The following is a 20,460-nucleotide window of genomic DNA, read 5'->3' as shown; positions in this document are numbered from 1 at the left end:
AAAAGCACAAAAAATAGTAAAAATGGGGTATGTCCCCGTAAAATTCCAAAATTGTGTTGAAAAATGTGGTTTTCTGATTCAGGAATGCCTGTTCCTGAAAGCTGGGAAGATAGTGATTTTAGCACTGCAACTCTTTGTTGCTACCATTTTCAGGGAAAAAACACGTTTTCTTCTGTAACCCTTTTTTCCAATTTTTCTGAAAAAACAAAGTTTTAGCTGTATTTTGGCTAATTTCTTAGTCTCCTCCAGGGGAACTCACAAATTTGGATACCTTTAGAATCCCTAGGATGTTGGAAAAAAAGGATGCAAATTTGGCGAGGGTAGCTTCTGGGACAAAGAGTTATGAGGGCCTAATCGCGAACTGCCTAAAAATAGCCAAATTGACCCTGCAACTGCAGGCAGGTCGCTCCCCGCTCCGCCTTCTGCGCTCCATTTTTTCACCGCTCCTTCAGCCAGTTTCTCGCCGCTGCGTCCCCTGCGGCCCCTCCCCCCTCCTTCTCACCGCTCCTTCAGCCAGTTTCCTGCCGCCGCATCCCCTGCGGCCCCTCCCCCTCCTTCTCACCGCTCCTTCAGCCAGTTTCCCGCTGCTGCGTCCCCTGTGGCCCCTCCTCCTCCCCCCTCCTTCTCACCGCTCCTTCAGCCAGTTTCCCACCACTGCTTCTCCTGCGGCCCCTCCCCCCTCCTTCTCACCTCTCCTTCAGCTAGTTTCCCGCCGCTGCGTCCCCTGCGGCCCCTCCCCCCAGCCCTCCCATTGGACAGGCCCTCCCGCCTCCCAGCTGCCACACCCACCCTTCCCTCCTCTTATGCCAGCCACGGCGCGGTGACAGGGAGCAACCTTTGACCCTGCTACTGCAGGCAGGTCGCTTCCCGCTCCGCCTTCCGCGCTCCATCCCGTTTTTTTTCACTGCTCCTTCAGCCAGTTTCCCGCTGCTGCATCCCCTGCAGCCCCTCCCCCCTCCTTCTCACCACTCCTTCAGCCAGTTTCCTGCCGCCGCAGCCCCTGCGGCCCCTCCCCCTCTTTCTCACCGCTCCTTCAGCCAGTTTCCCGCTGCCGCGTCCCCTGCGGCCCCTCCTCCCTCCCCCCTCCTTCTCACCGCTCCTTCAGGCAGTTTCCCGCCGCTGCGTCCCCTGTGGCCCCTCCCCCGCCCCCTCCTTCTCACCACTCCTTCTGCCAGTTTCCTGCTGCTGCGTCCCCTGCATCCCCTCCCCCCAGCCCTCCCATTGGACAGGCCCTCCCACCTCCCAGCTGCCACACCCACCCTCCCCTCCCTCTATGCCAGCCGCGGTGACAGGGAGCAACCTTTGACCCTGCTACTGCAGGCAGGTCGCTCCCCGCTCCGCCTTCCGCGCTCCATCCCGTTTTTTTTCACTGCTCCTTCAGCCAGTTTCCCGCTGCTGCATCCCCTGCAGCCCCTCCCCCCTCCTTCTCACCGCTCCTTCAGCCAGTTTCCTGCCGCCGCATCCCCTGCAGCCCCTCCCCCTCCTTCTCACCGCTCCTTTAGCCAGTTTCCCGCTGCCGCGTCCCCTGCGGCCCCTCCTCCCTCCCCCCTCCTTCTCACTGCTCCTTCAGCCAGTTTCCCGCCGCTGCGTCCCCTGTGGCCCTTCCCCCTCCCCCTCCTTCTCACCACTCCTTCAGCCAGTTTCCTGCTGCTGCGTCCCCTGCGTCCCCTCCCCCCAGCCCTCCCATTGGACAGGCCCTCCCACCTCCCAGCTGCCACACCCACCCTCCCCTCCCTCTATGCCAGCCGCGGTGACAGGGAGCAACCTTTGACCCTGCTACTGCAGGCAGGTCGCTCCCCGCTCCGCCTTCCGCGCTCCATCCCGTTTTTTTTCACTGCTCCTTCAGCCAGTTTCCCGCTGCTGCATCCCCTGCAGCCCCTCCCCCCTCCTTCTCACCGCTCCTTCAGCCAGTTTCCTGCCGCCGCATCCCCTGCAGCCCCTCCCCCTCCTTCTCACCGCTCCTTCAGCCAGTTTCCCGCTGCCGCGTCCCCTGCGGCCCCTCCTCCCTCCCCCCTCCTTCTCACCACTCCTTCAGCCAGTTTCCTGCTGCTGCGTCCCCTGCGTCCCCTGCGTCCCCTCTCCCCAGCCCTCCCATTGGACAGGCCCTCCCACCTCCCAGCTGCCACACCCACCCTCCCCTCCCTCTATGCCAGCCGCGGTGACAGGGAGCAACCTTTGACCCTGCTACTGCAGGCAGGTCGCTCCCTGCTCCGCCTTCCGTGCTCCATCCCGTTTTTTTCACCGCTCCTTCAGCCAGTTTCCCGCCGCTGCGTCCCCTGCGGCCCCTCCCCCCTCCTTCTCACCGCTCCTTCAGCCAGTTTCCCGTCGCTGCGTCCCCTGCGGCCCCTCCCCCTCCTTCTCACCGCTCCTTCAGCCAGTTTCCCACCGCTGTGTCCCCTGCGGCCCCTCCTTCTCACTGCTCCTTCAGCCAGTTTCCCGCCACTGCGTCCCCTGCGGCCCCTCCCCCCAGCCCTCCCATTGGACAGGCCCTCCCGCCTCCCAGCTGCCACACCCACCCTCCCCTCCTGATATGCCAGCCGCGGCACGGCCCCTCTGGTCCGCGAGACCCCTGCACCTCCAGACGCCGCTACACGGCCGACCAACTCAACACCCTCAACCCCGGCTGCATCACAGCATGCTCCCAGCCCTCACCAAGGAACACCCACGGACCCTTCGCATGCCGCACCTGCAGATTCACCTGCGACAGAACAACGAAACCAACAAAGACCGAAACTAACCACCTCCACTGCACACTCCTCAACACCCGCTCTGCACGCAAGCACGCCATCGAGCTCTGGGACCTGCTCGACTCCACCGCCCCAGACGTAGCCTTCCTTACTGAAACCTGGTGGAATGACTCCTCGCAGTAGCCATCCTGGACAGCTACAAGATCATCCGAAGGGACCGCAAAAACGGAATCGGAGGAGGCATAGCAATTGCCCACAAATCCTCCCTCAAGGTCGACACCCACACTGACGACTCCCTCAAGACCGCCGAACACCTACACTTCCGCATCCACACCGACCCCAACACCACTCTCAGAGGAACGCTCATCTACAGACCCCCCGGACCACGAGCACCATTCAGTGAATCCCTCGCCAACCTCCCAGGACATACGCACTCACCTCAATGGATTACATCCTCTTCGGGGACCTAAATTTCCACCTGGAGAACAACAATGACACCAACTCCACTACCCTTATCGACAACCTCACCAACCACGGCCTCAGACAACTCGTTAACACACCAACCCACATCGCCGGCCACACGATTGATCCCATCTTCTCCTCAAGCGCACACGTCACCTTCAACCATACCACCGTACTCCACTGGACCGACCACCACTGTATCCACTTCACCTACTAGAAACCTACCGAGCACCACCGCACCCAACAACCACCCCGCCGATATTGGAGCAAAGTTACAGAAGTCCAGCTTACCAACGCCCTCGCCCAGGACCCACCTCCCGACTCCACTGACCCAGACACCGCTGCCACCATCTTACCCTGTGGATCAACAGCTGCGCCAACACCCTTGGACCACTCAAAAAACCACTGACAACCAAGCCAGAAGAAAAGCCGCCTGGTTCACTGACGAGCTCCTAAATTCCAAACGCGACTGTCGGAAGCAAAAAAAGGAATGGCTCCTCAAACGCACACCTGCCAGCCTCACAGCCCACAAGGACGCCACCCGCAAGCATCACCAACTCATCAGACAAGCCAAACGATCCCACTTCAAGGACCGCCTGGACAACAACGCACCCAACAGCAAAGAGCTCTTCAGCATCGTGAAAGGACTCTCCAACCCCAGCGCCAACATCAACGACATCCCTCCATCCTAAGAACTCTGCAACGCACTGTCCACCTTCTTCCACTAGAAGATCACCGACATCCACAACAGCTTTGATGCCACTCCCACGCCAGACCCCTCCCCCGAACACTCCACCTGTGCAAACCACCTGACCTCCTGGACCAACGTGAACGACACAGAGACATGCAAGATCATGAACTCCACACACTCAGGATCTCCGTCAGACCCCTGCCCTCACCACATATACAACAAAGCCGACTCCAACATCGCCCCCCAACTACGGAAGGTCATCAACATCTCCCTCGAAACAGCGACATTCCCTGAAAAATGGAAACACGCCGAAATCCGTGCCCTCCTCAAGAAGCCCAAAGCAGACCCCAACGACCTCAAGAACTTCCGACCCATCTCACTGCTCCCTTTCCCAGCAAAGGTGATTGAAAAAATCGTCAACAAACAACTAAACAGCCACCTTGAAGACAACTGCATCCTAGACCCCTCCCAGTCCATCTTCAGACGAAACCACAGCACCGAAACCGCCCTTCTCGCCACCACAGACGACATCAGACGCCAAATGGACAGCGGCGAAACATCAGCCCTCATCCTCCTGGACCTATCTGCCACCTTCGACACAGTCTGCCACCGCACCCTGAAATCACGCCTCCACGAAACCGGAATTCAAGGTAAAGCCCTAGACTGGATCGTCTCATTCCTCTCCGGCAGAACCCAGAGAGTCCGTTTCCCCCCCTTCCGCTCCGAAGCCACCGACATCATCTGCGGCGTCCCCCAAGGCTCATCCCTCAGCCCGACGCTGTTCAACATCTACGTGGCCCCCCTCGCTCAAGTGGCCCGACAACACAACCTCAACATCCTCACCTACGCCGACGACACCCAGCTCATCCTCTCACTCAGCAAAGACCCCCACACCGGCAAAACCAACCTCCATGAGGAAAGGAAATCCATCACGATTGGATGAGAAACAACCGTCTGAAACTGAACTCGGACAAGAAGGAGGTCCTCATCCTTGGACCCATCCCCTCCGCCTGGGACAACTCCTGGTGGCCCACCGCACTAGGAACCCCGCCGACACGTCCGACCACGCTCGCAACCTGGGCTTCATCCTCGACTCCTCCCTCACCTCGTCTAAACAGGTCAACGTAGTTTCCTCCTCCTGCTACAACACACTCCGCATGCTCCGCAGAATCTACAAGTGGATCCCGACAGAAGCAAGAAGAACAGTGACACAGGCCCTCATCAGCAGCAGGCTGGACTACAGCAACGCACTCTATACAGGCATCCCAGCAAAAGACCTACTACGCCTCCAACGTATCCAAAACGCCTCCGCCCGGCTGATCCTCAACGTACCCCACCACAGCCACATCTCCCACCACCTAAGAAACCTTCACTGGCTCCCCGTGGACAAAAGGATCACTTTCAAGCTTCTTACCCATGCTCACAAAGCGCTCCACAACACCGGACCAGCCTACCTAAACAACAGACTCAGCTTCTACACCCCCACCCGTCAGCTCCGCTCCACTAACCTTGCCCTCGTCATCGTCCCCTGCATCCGAAGAAAGACTTCCGGCGGCAGATCCTTCTCATACCTCACCGCCAAAACCTGGAACACCCTCCCCACCAACCTGCGACAGACTCAAGACCTACTCACCTTCAGAAGACTCCTCCAGACCTGGCTCTTCGACCAGTAACACCAGCTCTCCCCCTCCCCCCCAGCGCCTTGAAACCCTCACGGGTACGTAGCGCCTTTTATAAATTCAATGATTGATTGATTGAAAAAAAGGCCTGGCAGCTGAGGGGGAAAAGCCCCGGCAGCAAAGGGGTTAAAGAAAATGGGCCTGATTTAGAGCTTAGCATATGGTGCTGCTCCCCCACCAACGTGAGAAATATCCTGTTCAACGTATTACCATTCCAATACATCCTATAGATATTGTAAAATAGCAGATGGCAGGTGGAATTTCTGTTACATTTGTGGTGGCATAACCCATTTGCCAAACTCTAAATCAGACCAAGTGTGTTAAAAGTTCCAAATCTACTGGTGGGCTTCAGTGAGGAAAATACTTTTAGTTATTTTTCTCAATAAACCTAACTTTACTGTTGTGTTTACCTTATAGATGTATTATATCGGATGAAGTAGGTGTTTGGTAGGTTATTGAGCTTAAATATGTGCCCTCTCGAAGGAAAATAGTAGTCCCATGTATGGTCTTTCTTAAGTGAGTCATGTTCCTTCAATAAGAAAAAAAACAATTATACCATGAGTTTACTTAGTGTTTTGTTTCAAAATATACTACTATAACACAGTGTACATACAAAACCGGACATACATGTAATACCTAGCAGAGCAAGAGTATTACATTTAAACCCCAGCTAATGTCCAGCACCTGCTCTCTGGTTGCCCCCAGCGGATTGGGAATAGTAAATTTGACTACCAGCCACTGCCCAGCACCTGCGCTCATGAGACGCACCCAGCAGAGTGGGAATAGAATATTTACCCCCCAAGCCATTGTCCGGCACCGGTTCTGAAGGATGCCCCCATCGGAGTGGGGAAAGTAAATTTTATTCCCCTCTAAATGTCCAGTTCTTGCCCTAAAGGATGTGCCCAGTGGAGTGCGAATATTACATTTTGCCCCCAGCCCTTTCCAGCACATGCCCTCATGGGATACCTCCAGCGGAGTGGGAATACAAAATTTGACCCCCAGCCACTGTACAGCACCTGCTCTGAAGGAAGCCCTCCGTGGAGTGGGAAACATAAACTTTAGTCCCCAGTCAGTGCCCAGCACTTGCCCTAAAGGATGCCCCCATTAGCGTGGGAATAGTAAATTTGACCCCCAGCCACTGGCCATCACCTGCCCTCATTGGACACCCCCAGCATGGGAACAGTACATTCTAAACCCCAACCACTGTCAAGCACCTACCCTGAGAAATGCCCCTAGCGGACTAGGAATACTAATTTTGACCCCAACCAGTGTCCGCCACCTGCCCTGAGGGGTGCCCCCAGTGGAGTGCGAATTGAAAATTTAACCTCCAGCCTCTGTCCAGCACTGCCATAAAGGACACCCACACTGCAGTGGGAATATTAAATTTGACGCCCAGTCACTGTCCAGCACCTGCCCTCACGAGACGCCCCAAGTGGAGTGGAGTGGGAATGCAAAATTTGACCCCCAGCCATTGTCTAGCACCTATTCTGAGGGACACCCCCAGTGGAGTGGAGTGGAGTGGGAATAGCAAATTTGACTCCTAGCCAGTGTTCAGCATTTTCCCTGAAGGATGTCCCCTGCAGAGTGGGAATACTAAATTCTAGTCCCCAGTCACTGTCAAGCACCTTACCTGAGGGACGCCCTTAGAGGAGTGGGAATACTAAATTTGACCCCCAGCCAATGTCCAGCACATGCCATAATGGGCTCCCACAGCATAGATAGTAAATTGTCCATTCAGTCACTGTCCAGCACCTACCTTGAGGGCCACTTCCAGCATAGTTAGAATAGTAAATTCTCCCCTAAGTCCCTGTCCAGCACCTGCCCTGAAGGATACCACCATAAGAGTTTGATTAGTAATTTGACCCCTCAGTCACCGTGCAGCACGTGCCCTAAGGAACGACCTCAGCAGAGTTAGAAAACTAAAATAGTTACTCAGCCACTATCTATCATTACTACTATTATCACCAAATCATTCTATAGGACCTCTAAAATAGATGTCATCATCTCAGTTTATTCATACAATAAACTGCTTGTTAATAGACAGCAGATAAAATAGTTATTCACCTCAGCAATGATTTTGGAAAAGATTTGTTTGTCACGGTATTATATTGTACCTGTCCAGATAAGTATATTTGTAATTGTGTAAATAAATAATTATTTTAAAAATACTATATTTAATTGTGTAGTACACAGTAGATTGTGCTTATTTCAGAGGTATATTTTTGTTGCCAATAAATAAAGGCAGTAGACAAATTGTCACGTTATCTAAAAATAATTTTTTTAAAAATTTAGAATGTATTTCAATGTTTTCTCTTAATCAATAAAATGTGTATATACTTATGAAAACACTTTACTTACTTCATTCACTAGGTGGCACTAACTCAATATACATCTGCTTTCACTCAACAGGTCTCAGAGGCGTCCGGTAGTAACGACTGTCAGAGAGCAACTGAATACAAAATGGTGGTCAGCTGTAAGGTAATTTTATAAATGAAAATTTGTTTGGGAGTGCATTTTTTTAAATGAATTGAAATGTGACAGAATGCTATTTTTTTTAAAACGTGTTTCTACTTAGATATTTATTAGAACAAACATAAAAATATTGCCATTGTGATTTGGGGAACGTTAACTGATCATTCCTAGACAGTAAGGTTGGACTATACCTACATTAGCATACTCAATCAATCAATCAGTATTTGTAAAGCACGGCTACTCAGCCGTGAGGGTCTCAAGGCACGGGGGCTTCATCCAAGGAGCCACGTCTTGAGGTTCTTCCCGAAGATGGTGAGCGACGGGCTTTATCTGAGGTGCAGGGGGACGCTGTCTCAGCTCTTCGCTGCAGTGTAGGTAAAAGAGCGGAGGGATCTGGCAGGGTGTGGAAGGAGATGCGGTGGTTCAGGTAGGCTGGTCCTGCGTTGTGTGCTTCTTGACTGGTAGCCAGGGGAGGGTCCTCAGGTGTTGGGAGATGTGTTCTCAGCGAGGGAGGTATAGAATGAGTCTGGCAGTGGCGTTCTGGATGCGTTGAAGTGCTTTGACGTTACTAATTGAGGTGCTGGCTAGAGGGTGTTGCCGTAGTCGAGCTTGCTCGTGACTAAGGTGTGGGTGACTGTCCTGCGACAGTCTGCTGGGATCCATCTGAAGATCTTCTGAAGTTTGCGGAGTGTGTGCCACAAGGAGGAGTTGACAGAGTTTACCTGGTGGGTCATGGATAGGGGGGAGTCGAGGATGATTCCTAAATTACAGACGCAGGGGGGTTGCTGAGGGATGTGGGCCACCATAAGTCGTTCCAAGCTGAGGTGGTGTTTCCGAAGATGATGAGCTCCGTCTTGTTGGGGTTGAGCTTGAGGCAGCTTTCTGTCATCCATATGGCAACGGCTTCCATTCCTGCGTGAAAGTTCCCTTTGGCCATGTCCGGGTCTTAGGTGAGGGAAATGATGAGTTGTGTGTCATCGGCATATGACACGATGTTCATACCGTGGCTTCTGACAATGGCAGCAAAAGAGGCCATGTGTTCATTGAACAGGGTGGGACTCAGTGAGGATCCTTATGGGACTCCGCACTTGACTCCAGTGGGTCTGGAGGAGTAGGGCAGGATGCTGACCCTTTGAGTCCTCCCAGAGAGGAATGAGTAGATCCATTCCAGGGCTCTTCTGCAGTTCCCTATGTCGTAGAGTCTGGTGCACAGAGTGCTGTGGGAGACAGTGTCAAAAGCTGCTGAGAGATCGAGGAGTATGAGTGCTGCAGTGTGGCCGCGGTCTAGGAGCAATCAGATGTCATTGGTGGCTGCCAAGAGTGCTGTCTCCATACTGTGATTGCTGCAGAAGCTGGACTGGGAGTTGTGTAGGGAGTTGTTGGCCTGGATGGAATTCCACAGTTGTGAGTTGATTGCTTTCTGAAGTACTTTGGCAGGGTAGGGAAGCAGCGAGATGGGCCGGAACGAAACAGTGAGTCTATACTGTGTATACGCTCCGGAACGAAACAATGCAAGGCTGCTTGTAAACTCCTTTAAGGATTTCCCTAAAGCAGTTACGTTCTGTGGCTTAAGAACAAAGGTCACAAATATAATATGGTGAGTAAAAACGCTGTTTCAGCAGTTGCGGCTGTGTAGTATTTTTTGTCGTACTAATGGCAAGCATGAAAAATGTATTTGTCGACTTGGTCTTCGGTAATTTACATATTTGCTTATACAACTGCATGATACTTTCATTAGATATAGAAACTGGCGTTCTATAGCCACCTTTGTTGTTCTGCCTTTGTCTTAAAAGTTTTTGGATCAAAGGCTTTGGCTATCGAGTCATACAACCTTTATGGGGTTACAACAATGTGTATTTGGCCCAACTGGCTGAACATACCCTAGAAGTGATTTTTCCCCAAAAAGTATTGTTTGACTTGAAAAAGATCTTACCCCTACGTTGGACTGATCATGCACTTGTTGCTTTCGGTCTTATGGTGAGCGATCCTGGTCATCCCAAACTGTTAAAGACTGGCACTAAGAAGGGAAGGCCTTGGCATAAATTGAAGCAGAATAAGCCCTTGTGGAGACCAATCTTTAATTTCTCTAACACCTTTGATCCTATGAAGCCTTCTCACTTAGAGATTCATTAAAATTGAATCCTAATATTTGACAATTACATTTCATGGTGTAGATAGAATTGTGGTTAATCCTAGAGGGGGTGAACGAGAATTGTTCCTACGCCAGAGTGAGGAGAAATGAATATCAAGATTAAGATTGGTTGAGGAGGGTGTTAACACTAACCACAAACTCTGTTATTGTCTGTAGGTTCTTGAGTGATATAGAGATTGAGATTTTGGTGAAAAGGGTCTCTACACTAACAATGAGCTGTGGTATTGTCTGTAGGATTCAATTTTAATATATCTCTACGTGAGAAGAGTAACATGAGATTAGCTTTATTTTATCTATTGCTGGTTGGATGAAGATCTCTACTGCATATGGTGACAAGTGTGAAGAACTGATATATGCTGATTTAGGTACTATGTAGAGAGTTTATGTAGCCTTATGAGATTGAGATGACTCAGTCTGCAAATATGAATGTTACATCTTGACGAAACTCGATTGGGGGATGGCTGGGGCTTGGTATGTGGTAAATTGGTGGCAATAAAGAATTCGAATGCGACTCTTGTCATTTGATTTGGTATCGGAAGATCTCTGAGTATATCCACCATTTTGATAATGTTAGAAATTGTATTGTTGAGTAATTGGTAGAGGGATAATTGACGATGACCCCACTTTTTTTCCCCCGCTTTAGGAAGTGTTGAGGTACACTGTCAATGATGGAGTAGAGTTGCAGTCTTTGTGTTTGCTTACATTAGGTTGCTTAGATCATTTGATTTTTATCAAACTTCTGAGTATATTTACCAACTTGCAAATGGAAGGAATTTTAGTGTTGAGCAATTACTAGAGGGACAGTTGATGCTGATGCTCTTTCATTCCATCATTGTATGAAGTGTTGAGGTACACTGTTAATAATGGTGTAGAGTTGTCTTTTTTTGTGTCTGTTTATGATACTTAATTCGGACTGGGATAGTTATACTTATGTGAATGGTGCAACATTCAATGTGAGTTGAATATAAAGAATTTGGAATCATTGCAGCAGGAAATGTTTATTAACTGGGTTGACAGATTGTTATTTTTGTTGTAATCATCTTTTCTTTTAATAAAGGAATGGTTAATGGACATTTAAAAATGGTGCCTGAATAATGCACCATTTAGGATTGAGATCATTATATTTTGGTGGCGTTAGCAGCACTCGATATGAATAAAAATCAAAGAATTTGTTGTCACTTTACTTGGTGACACTAGTCGACAAGGTTGTAGTAAGTTTGGTCTTTGATAAAGAAATGGATAATGGATATTTGAAAACGATGGCCGAATCACGTGCTGTTTCAAGAAAGGCCGATGTCAGGGAGGGGAATGAGCATTTGGTTCATTATAATGGACCTGGTATCTGGAATAAGTGGGGATTTGATGATCATTTAAAGATGTTTGGGGTTGCAGTAATAGGATTAAAGGAATTTTTATTTGCTTGGTTGCTAGGTTCAGCTGTTGTCTTGGGTTTTTCAAGATGGAGCTGTAAATAATACAGATACTGGTGTGCACCTGACTGTAGCCAGGTGTGCTTGATCATTCCTAGAAGTGAACTCTCTTTAAAAGCTCAAGTGGGAGAAATGGACACCTATTTGATGTTTTTTCAGGACGCCATTGTTGACATGGAGAACGTGATACTACTGAAGAACGTGATACGACTGAATGATTAAGTAAGTAAAATTGTGCTGTTTACTTGAATTAACCCGAGTGGGTGGACTGCTTAAGGAGAGATTAGGGATGGAGATGGCCAGTGAATTGTAGGTCTCATATTTATCGGTTAACGTGTATTCTGGAATTGAGTTCATGTGCGGCTGATCAGAACGCTGGTGTACAGTGTACATTCTCATACATTTGGTGATTAATGTTTTGCCTGGGGGCCCGGCTGACTTAGGCTTCACGTATGTGAACATGCCATCATTGGTATACGTATTATTGCCTAGGAGGAAGGCTGACTTAGACTTCACTTATGTGAGCATAGTGTAAGAACTTTGTCAAGGCTGAGAATCTGTCCTTTTTTTGGAATGTTTGTAATGCACACTTTGGATTAAAGAACAAGATATTCTAATTAAAACTTTTCTGGTCAGGGTCTCATGGACATCAATGGGTGGTCACGGTTGGAACATTGCCCTTGTGTCACCTTATGAAACGCAAGGCAACACAAGGCCTTATGTCAGAATTACTAAGCCACTTTGCATGTTTCTGTGCGGCTTAGTAAATCTATTGTAACGCAAGCAGCGCAAAGCGCTGCCTTCAGTTACTCTGCACTGGGAAGGCATTCTGTGGGTGGAGTGTGGCCATTCCCACGCATCCTTCCATGGCTTTTGCAAACATGCAAGGCTGCTGGTACACCTCTTTTAACTATTTAAACTATTTTAATCTGCTAGACAGCATTTCTAGGTCTTAAGTTGTTTTGTTGTAGTGTGCTGTGTGTTATTGTTTTTACTTAAATTTGCACTTGTAAGACCTTGACCTGATATCTGTGTTCAGTGATATTAGTGGTCTTGAATATTCCACAGTATTGCACGTGAGGGCTGCAACTTTTTTGTCTCTCTTATCAGCACGCTGCACTTTTGGGGCACTTCTGGAAAGGTTGGGGGGAATTACTTTGAGACTGGGAATAAGCATTGGATGAGAGAGGGGCACTATTATTTCCCCTACTTCCAGTGCCACAGAGAGTCATCATTCTAAGGTTAGCTCTCTTTTACTGATTTAGCTTTTTTCTCTCCCATATAAGGGAGATGTTATAAATGGGGTCTTTGGTTGTCAGTCAGGTTACCCCCTGTACAAGCAAGGACCCTCACTCTAGTCAGGGTAAGTCACACACAATCCAAATTGTCTGCAAATTGTCCGCAAGGGGCCGAAGAGGAGGAGATGTGTGGAAAACAGGAGGTGTGCATCGATTTTTCCGGCGCACACAGACGATGCGTCATTGAGTTTTCACTCCGGGAAAGGAAATGTGTCAATTTCCGGCGCGCTGACCTGGATCCTCTACAGGTTGCGCGGTTTTCGGATGCCCTGGGGACAATGCGTTGAAATCCTGGGCGTGCAGGTCAAAGTCACAGGAGCTGCGTCGATCAGGTGGACGATGCATGGAAATTTTTGCCGCACAGCAAGCACTGCGTCAATTCTTCTTGCAGAAAGTCAGGCTGCATCGTTCCGGTTTGGCTTTGCATTGATCCAGTGGGCCGTGCGTTGAATTTCCTGCTGCAACACTGGCGCTGCGTTGATCTCCTCTTCAAGGAACCGAGCTGTGTCATTCCGGTTTGGCATGCAGTGATTTTCTCACCGCAGTGCAGGCTGTGCGTCGTTTCTTGCAGGTTGCGCGTCGATTTTCTTTCGCAAAGATTAAGGGGGTCATTCTGACCCCGGCGGTCTAAGACCGCCGGGGCCAGGGTCGGCGGGAGCACCGCCGACGGTGCCCCGCAGGGCATTCTGACCGCGGCGGTTCGGCCGCGGTCAGAAGAGGCAAACCGGCGGTCTCCCGCCGGTTTACTGCTGCCCATAGAATCCCCCATGGCGGCGCAGCTTGCTGCGCCGCCATGGGGGATTCTGACACCCCCTACCGCCATCCTGTTCCTGGCGGTTCGCCCGCCAGGAACAGGATGGCGGTAGGGGGTGCCGCGGGGCCCCTGGGGGCCCGTGCCGTGCCCATGCCAATGGCATGGGCACGGCAGGGGCCCCCGTAAGAGGGCCCCGAAAAGTATTTCAGTGTCTGCTAAGCAGACACTGAAATACGCGACGGGTGCAACTGCACCCGTCGCACCCCTGCAACTACGCCGGCTCAATTCTGAGCCGGCGTCCTCGTTGCCGGCCCAGAGGAAATGTCTGAATGGCCGCCGCGGTCTTTTGACCGCGGTGCGGTCATTCAGCGGCGGTACCCTGGCGGACGGCCTCCGCCGTCCGCCAGGGTCAGAATGAGGCCCTAAGTCTTTTTGGTCCTGAGACTTCAAGGAACAGGAGGCAAGCTCTATCCTAGACCCTAGAGAGCTCTTCTCAGCAGATCCAGAGGACAGCGAGGCAGAAGGGCAAGAGCAGGGCAGCAGTCCTTTTCAGAAAAGAATTCAGGTGAGTCCTTTGGGCAGCCAGGCAGGTTGCAGGTTCTGGTGCAGGGTTTCTTCTCCAGTGGTATCTTCTCCAGAAGTGTATGAGTTGGTAGGGTCAGGGACCCTGCTTAAATACCCAAATGTGCCTTTGAAGTGGGGGAGGCTTCAAAGGGTGGATTAGAAGTGCACAAGGTCCCCTTTAGGTTCCATCCTGCCTGTCAGGGTCCCAGTAGGGGGTGTGGCAATCCTTTCTGTAAGGCAGGCTACTTTCCTTTGACATGTAAGTGTCTGGCCCTCCACCTTCCCAGCCCAGGATAACCCATTCTATATGCAGATGTGTGCAAGTATGACTGAGCATCCTGTGCTTGGGGTTGTCTGAGGGGATGAACAAGTGAGCTGTCAACTAAACCGAGCCAGACGTGGTCTGTTAGGCACAGAAGGGTTTAAGAGCAGAGAAAATGCTCACTTTCTAAAAGTAGAATTTCTAAAATAGTAACATAAACTCCAACTTTACCAGTCAGCAGGATTTTGTATCACCATTCTGGTCATACTAAATATGACCTGGCTACTCCTTTCAGATCAAAATCTACCACTCAAACAGTATGTGGGGGCAGCCCTAATGTTAACCTATAAAAGGAGCAGGCCTTACAGCAGTGCAAAAACAAATTTAGGAGTTTTACACTGCCCTGCCGTTTATCTACATAGCACCCTGCCCTAGGGGTTACCTAGGGCCTACCTTAGGGGTGACTTATATGTAGAAAAGGGGTTGTTTAAGGCTTGGCAATTACTTTTAAATGCCAAGTTGAAGTGGCAGTGAAACTGCACACACAGGCCATGCAGTGGCAGGCCTGAGACATGGTTAGGGGGCTACTTATGTGGGTGGCAGAACCAGTGCTGCAGCCCACTAGTAGCATTTAATTTACAGGCCCTGGGCACATGTAGTGCACTTGACTAGGGACTTACAAGTAAATTAAATAAGCCAATTGGGTATAAACCAATGTCAACATGTTTTAAGGGAGAGAGCATATGCAGTTTAGCACTGGTTAGCAGTGGTAAAGTGTACAGAGTTCTAAAACCACCAAAAACAATGCCCAAAAAGTGGAGGGAGGCAGGCAAAAAGTTAGGGGTGACCACCGTAAGGCTGGGGAAGAGCGCTGGATGAGAGAGGGGTGCCATTATTTTTCCTACTCCCAGAGCCACTGAGAGCCACCATTTCAAGGTTTTCTTTCTAGCTGTTTGCCACATTTAGTTTCTTCAACTCACATATAAGTGAGACTATTGCAGTGGACATGCAGCGGGCGCATGCAGAGGCACCCTGCCTGCGTGCCAAAGGCAAGCCGGTCTGCACTTGTCCGCACCCAGTCTGTAGCAGGGATCAAGCCGGTTGTGCATAAAACGGTAATGTATACTTCTAGTCTATTGCACGCACTTAAAACCACCCTGTCTGACTCCTGTTCGTATCTCATTGACCTCAGTTTATCAACACTGCTTTGCAATAGTTGCGAACTGTGTCCCCGGGTTGGTTCAACACAGCTTATTGGCAACTGCTAACTTTCATTCGAGCGGATGTACCTTGTTAATTGCTGGTCTCTGGGCGCTCATAACCTGGACATTTTTTGCCTGCTATCACTCATGGATGTGCTATTCCTTACTGAAACCTGGCTCCGTGAAGGCTCCTCCCCTTGATGTAGCCCAAGCTCTGCTGCCCGGTTACCTTATAAGTAGATTAGACTGGACAGGCAAGGGAGGAGGTTGGATAGCTATCATTCACAGAGAAACACTTAAGTGCTCCTTTACACCCCTTAATTCTGTGGTTTGTGAGAGCTTGTCTTTTTCCTTGATGTTAAATCCTACCTTTACCTTCTCTGGAATTCTTTTATATACACCCCCATGCCCCTACGCGCATTTCATCCAGGCCCTTCCTAGCCTCGGGCTGGGTTGGCCTGAAAGAGTCCTAATTTCACCCTGCTTTTTAATATTCATGCCAATGACATCAACAGTGCTGCTGCTCAGACATTTCTATCTGTTCTTTCTTCTTTGGAACTCACTGAATTGGTTAAAGGGGCCCCACACATGAACAAGGTCATACAATCAACCTTATATTTAGTAACATCACTGATCTGCAGGTACAAAGCTGCACTTCCCTTCTTCTGGTTAGATAATTTCTTACTTACCTTCAATCTACTTATCAATCTACCTATTTCCCCCTCATTCACTTCCTCCCCACTAAGAAGACGCGTGGTCCGTTGCTGGCCTAAACTGAATATTGAGGTCTGGTCAACTGTACTGGAGGCCTTCAGACCTGTCTTCTTGGAAAAAATCATTCTATACTCTTGTAGGTGTAATTAGAGGATTTCTAATTTATTGGACATAGTCCTACTGGTAAAGTTACTCACTAACACCAATCGTGGTAGGAAATCCCCAAGGTTTAACTCCCATTTCCTATTCTAGAAAAGGAATAGAATCGTTTTGCGAGAAGGTGGAGGAAGCCTTATGATGAGACCAGGACACTTGAATAAAGGACAGTCATCAGCAATTACCATGCTGGAATAAAAGCCACTCAAGCCTCCTACTTCGCAGAAAAAATTGAAAGATCATCCAATTCTCCGAAAGAGATCTTTCAGATCCCTAGAGAGATTACTGAGCCTAATTCAGCCAGTTTCACCCCAGATGCTTCTGTTGAACACGGCAATAGCTTGTCATGCTTCTTTCAAAAGAAGGTTATGGACGTATATTATTCATTCTCAGACAGGCCAAATCTAGAAGTTCTTCAATCTAGACAGGTCCCATCACATCAACAAAACACAAATCTTTCGGCCTTCTCTAATCTTACGGTCGAGACCCTTACAGACCTTTTGCAGGTAGTACAATCTGGCTCTCCTCTGGACTCTGCACCTCCCCAGATTCTCTGTCTGGGGTTGGAAAGTATTGCTTTCAGCCTAATTGATTTGTTAAATTTATCTCTTAATAGTGGACAGGTCCCTTCCTGATGAAAGCATGTAGTAGTTAAACTGTTATGAAACAAAACCCAGTCTTGACCCATTTTGTCTGAATAATTACAAGCCGATCTCTCTGCTACCAGGAGCCTCTAAGCTCCTGGAAAAGAGTGTTAATGAGCATCTTTCTGCCTTCCTGGAACTCTACAAGGTCTTCCACCCCGCCCAAATGGGGTTTAGACCACAGCACAGCACAGAAACTGCTTGCTGGCTGTGGCTGAGGAACTGGGATGTCGTTTGGATCAAGGAGGCTCTGCTGCCATCATTCTTTTAGATTTGAGTGCAGCCTTTGATACCTTGGACCATGCTATTCTCATTTGGAGAATTTCATATGCAGGTATGGATAGCATGGCTCTAAAGTGGCTCACCTCCTTTTTGGAGAATCGTACCTTTCAGGTAGTAGATTGGTCCTGTTTCTCAGAAAGCCTCCACCGGAGCTGTGGAGTACCTCAGGGGTCTTTCTTAAGCCCCACACTTTTCAATCTCTATACACTGAACATTACTAATATCTATAGATCCCAGTGGGGAGGCTATTCTATGGCCTACTTGCCACCTAAACTATGGAACACTCTTCCTTTTAGAGGTACGACAACTTGACAATAAACTGTCTTTCCGCAAGGCTTTGAAAACCTGGCTGTTGAGGATCTAGTCCTTTGGTATAGATGATGGCCTGCGATGTCTGTTTAGCGCTTGGAAACCTTTTGGTAGCTATGCGCTACATAAGACTTTGTGAATTTATTTTTGCCACATTCTCATATTTACTAAGCCTGGGAATTTGTCACAATGTACTCCATCTCAAGAGATGTGTAATGAGGAACAATATGTTTATTTCTCCTCATTATTTCCTCTGAGGGATGTTTTTGTGCAGGAATGTGTCCCTTGCTGCACTAAAACAATCCAGTCCGGAACACAGGCACTTTTGCACTATTGCGCAGGGTGCCTGCATTGTTGCTAGGTAGCAATCAGTGCACCAGTGCATAGAGAGAGCAGGAATGCACCATATCTGAGTAAATAAGACACTTTCCTTCTCTCTCCATTTGACGTATCTCAGCAAGTTGCCTTGCTGAGTTGCATTGAGCCAAATGTTAGTAAATCTGGACCCTGGTTTCTGATTCTATAAATTAGCACTTGGGTACCTAAAATTGTTCCTTGTACAGTGCCCTGTGTTTGTTATTTGCTTTTTTGTAAGAATCAGTGAGCAGATGCCAAGCTCAGTGGGTTTAAGGCTTGTTAGTGATGTGGTCTTTCTTCATTAAGTAATAATTCCTGATAATCTTCATTGCATTAAGCTTCATTAATCCCACCCTCATATCAGAAATGTGCATTTAATACTGATTTACTACCATGCTAATGAATTTCCATGTTACATTACAGGCAAAAGTAGCCTCAGGCCAATTGTAGAGGTTGACATTTTGCCTTGGGGCCGATGTAGACAAAAGAGATGGAATAACCATTCCACAAAACTATTGGTCTGTCTGTTTCAAGTAGAGACAGATAGAACATTGGCTTTCCATCGACAAAGTCACCACTCTCTCAGATGATGGAAAAAATCTTTCTCCACAGCCCGAACGAGTAAGGGCCATCAGAGGAAGGACATTACACTGTCCGCCTCATTTAAGGAGGACAGTGTGATGTCCTTTTTTCTGTCTTTCACCACCAGAAAAAAAATAGCAGTGACTAATAAAAAAAAACACAAAACCATGGAAGAAAACTCCCAGGGTGTGGAGGTCGTTTGTTCTTTTCCCCCAAAATAAAAAATATTAATGGTTTGGTGCTCAAAACAGGCAGTTGCCATTCCCACCATACTTTTTGTATTTCGAAGGGAACCGCTGTGTCGGCATTTCCTTTCAACATACAGAGATGACATCCGGTGTTGGGCCGGTGGTCATCTCCAAATTTGGCAGATCGTAGTCCATGAATGTGGAGGCAATAATGTACTCTGTCTCCCTGTATTCCCTCTGCCAAACTCCAAATCAGCTCTTAATTTTTTACAGGAAAAACACTGTTGCTCACTTAGACAAGAGCTTACACTCATGAAGTAAGGACTCATATTGGATGCTAGGTATAATTATTCTTAATGTTAAATTTTAGGAGCGTGAGTATAGCCACCCAAAGCATAATCTCTTCTTTCTTCTGACATGGTGTACTCTGGGAGATCTCCTAAGTAGAATTGTCAACTGTTTATCCATGAATACATAAGTACTGTAGAAATCCTGACCCAAGAACTGAGGTTTGTTTTGCAAGTCACTTTTCAATTGTAACATTCTATATTTGTGTCCCTATAGGTCGCTGCTGTTGCTGGCTTTCTGCATGAACACGCATATTTTTAGAGGAACACGTTGCAACAATGATCCCTATCATTTTTCCCATGGAGGAATCCCTAAAATATTTTTTGACGTACCGACGAACTCCTACCTGTGAAGACAAATCAAAGGGGCACAACTAAATTACTGGTAAATTGTTGTTAAGAAAATGAGGTTGCAAAGAACTTTTATGTATGTATTCCAAATCTTGTGTAAGGCAAGGTGAAACATTTCTCCTGCCTTTTTATAACTATCTAGCCTTGTTTTTTTTTTTTTCTATTTAAATATCGAATTTAAAGATTAATTCAACCACCAAATAAAGTTCCCACCTAGAGTCAATATAAAATGCATTTTTCAGCCTGAATGTGGGTTAGTTTCATTCTGCACCTTTGTAGGTTGGCAGCTAACATTGACTTTTTTTTACCTGGCTTTGATAAATTTTACTGTCCATTCCTTCACTAACTCACTTCCTTCTCATAAGCATATACATTTAGCAATCCTCATCAGCTGTATGAAAATACTGTTCCATCTGTGGGTGTTTAGACTTATAAACCAACTATGGGCCAGGTTTACAAGGCCCTTGCGCCTCCTTACGCCACACTACAGTCATTTATTTTACGGTAATGTGGCGTTAAGGAGGCCATTGCTTGCATTGCACCACTTTGTAATCCCTTGCTCCACATTATGCCTGCGCCAGGCATAATGTATGCAAAGGAGGCGTTCCTCATTAGAAGGCCATGAAAAATGGTGCAGTGAAAGCTACAAGATTTCGCTGTGCCATTTTTTTCCGTCATTTTTAGCGCCTGCACAGGGCAGGCATTAAAGTGGTGGACCCCTAGTAACCTATGGGCATCCCTAGTGCTTTGCTGCCATAATTTATGGCGCTAATGCTGCAAAGCGCCACAATAGCTTCTTAAATTATGACCCTATTGTAGAAACTACTGCCATGGTGTGTCGTATTGTAAATATGACACACACATGGTGTCAGGTGCG

Source organism: Pleurodeles waltl, chromosome 10 (genome assembly GCF_031143425.1).
Source record: "Pleurodeles waltl isolate 20211129_DDA chromosome 10, aPleWal1.hap1.20221129, whole genome shotgun sequence".
In the NCBI taxonomy this organism is placed as follows: Eukaryota; Metazoa; Chordata; class Amphibia; order Caudata; family Salamandridae; genus Pleurodeles; species Pleurodeles waltl.
This window is presented reverse-complemented; position numbering follows the sequence as displayed.